Here is a 1,978-nt window from a genome sequence, read left to right on the forward strand (position 1 = left end):
ATGTCTTAACAACTGGAATTGGATATCAAGAATATTCTAAGTACACTTGTCTTCAGTGCAAGTGTTAGTGAAAAGCTTGTTTTAGGAAAAAAGGAAGCAACTATTGATGTGTTGGAAATACTAGAAAAACCTTTCCCCGCATGCTAATAATTTAAATTGTGATGTGGTTAAATGTTTTTGGCTCTTGGGTGTGGCTACAGAAAAGCTCTCTGTTCTGTATATATGATGGCCAGCGAGCTTTCAGTGGTGGATCACCTCTGCCTGAGGGTCATAATTACTTATCTCTTCACAAGTTATACTCACCAATGTATAGCAGGAGTGGCTATTGATGGAGACATGTAGTCGGAAATACTGTGTGCTACTGTAGTGCTGCCTCTCTCGTCAAAGTTACTTTCCGACGATAATGCACTTTAGTGATCTACCTCCATATTCTTATGTAGCAAACACAGCCGTGGCCTATGTAGATGGTTGTTTTTGTTTGCTGTCTTGCCATATCTTCAAAAGGTCCAGTGTGTTATGTATGATCTCATGTCCAAGGACAAAAAAAAGTCTCTTTCTAGGCTGTAGATTTCCAAGTTGTACATAGATGTGTGTAGTGTGTAAGGCGCCACAGTGCCCTATGGCATGATTGTTTTTAGGTCTCAGTTAGTGTGTTTGATCTTTAAGTGATGGCCGTGGCCGTTTCTGTAGCAGTATGTCTTTATCATTCCCCCTCTACGTCTTCATGAAAAAGTCCGGAGCTTTACTGATACAGGATCTTGTCTGACACAGAAATGGTTCTGGGGCCATCACTTAAGTAGGCTATGTTTATTTGTTTAGTCAAAGGATTTAAACTGTTTTTTGAGACATTTGATAGGCTAATAGTTTCATTAGTGTTATATTTAATGTGACTAGTGTTCAAGCTTGTTTCCCTTCTTTCATAGGAATTTCATTTTGTTGCTTAGTGTTACTAATGGTATTTAAGTTATTTATGTACAAACTACAATGTGCTGGTCGATACCAATGCCTCCCCAAAACTTCCAAAATGGCTACGTATTGTACATGTACACTGCTAGGCTGTAAGTCTTCTGTGTGATCTAACAGTGTCCCTGTAAATATTAATAATATCATAAATCTAATGCCCAACTCTGCAAAAGCTTCATGAGCCCGAAACTCGATGTTATGTGTATATATATGTGTACTTCCAACTAGCATATGGCAGCCATGGATATTTTTTTTCCAGTGGAGCATATAAGTGCTAATTACTGAAGACTTTTGCCGCCGTGTTTATCGAGTTGTATAAAGAATGGGCAAGCAATACATGAAGCGGAAGAAATGTGTGACATATTATGTATTTAATAACGAGCTGCATTGGTCAAGAAAAAAACAAAAAAAGTATATATAATCAAAGCCAAAGGCTCAAGTTACTATGTCATGTCACTGTTTTGCATTTTAATGATATCACACCTACCCATGGAATATTTGTGAACTCAAAGACAAAAAATGAGAAAAAATGAATGGGTAAAAACCACTCAGTATTTTAGATAGGTTCAACCTCATATATATATATCGTATTTATTTCATCATGCCGCCTCTGCCTAAATCCCTAGGTTCCGACAGAAAATCATAAGCCATAGATCCATACTTGCATATAACCTCACGGTAGCACAAGGAAGAACTATACGAGTGATCATTGTTATATATATATATATAGGAGTGATGATGGAAAATGCTGGAGTGATCATTATTTACATGATCATAGTCTGACTCATGACAATCTTAGCTAGAGGCATATCACTCCCGAAGTCCTTGTGTCTGAAGCACTTCAGTGTCCCTTTGAATCAATTGCTTAAAAATGAAACTGTAAGATAAAAGTGACTCGCATGTGAATACTGTAAAATGCATGTCAATGCTTGAGAACTGTGTAATATATGTAGAAACTTGTAAATATTAGGGTGACTTGTGGAGGTCACTTTTAGCATTAGGTAGGTTATTTTCC

The 1,978-nt window shown here is 37.2% G+C and overlaps 1 protein-coding gene across 1 annotated transcript in view; it reads left to right on the forward strand.

Moving 5' to 3' along the window:
- The window catches only part of LOC119589210 (zinc finger SWIM domain-containing protein 4-like), a gene marked incomplete at its 5' end in the record, with an annotated part of 30,678 nt that overhangs the window by 27,857 nt on the left and 843 nt on the right, over positions 1 to 1,978 (forward strand). The window contains 1 exon segment of the mRNA XM_037937810.1: positions 1 to 1,978.

Source organism: Penaeus monodon, chromosome 25 (assembly GCF_015228065.2).
Source record: "Penaeus monodon isolate SGIC_2016 chromosome 25, NSTDA_Pmon_1, whole genome shotgun sequence".
Lineage (NCBI taxonomy): Eukaryota > Metazoa > Arthropoda > Malacostraca > Decapoda > Penaeidae > Penaeus > Penaeus monodon.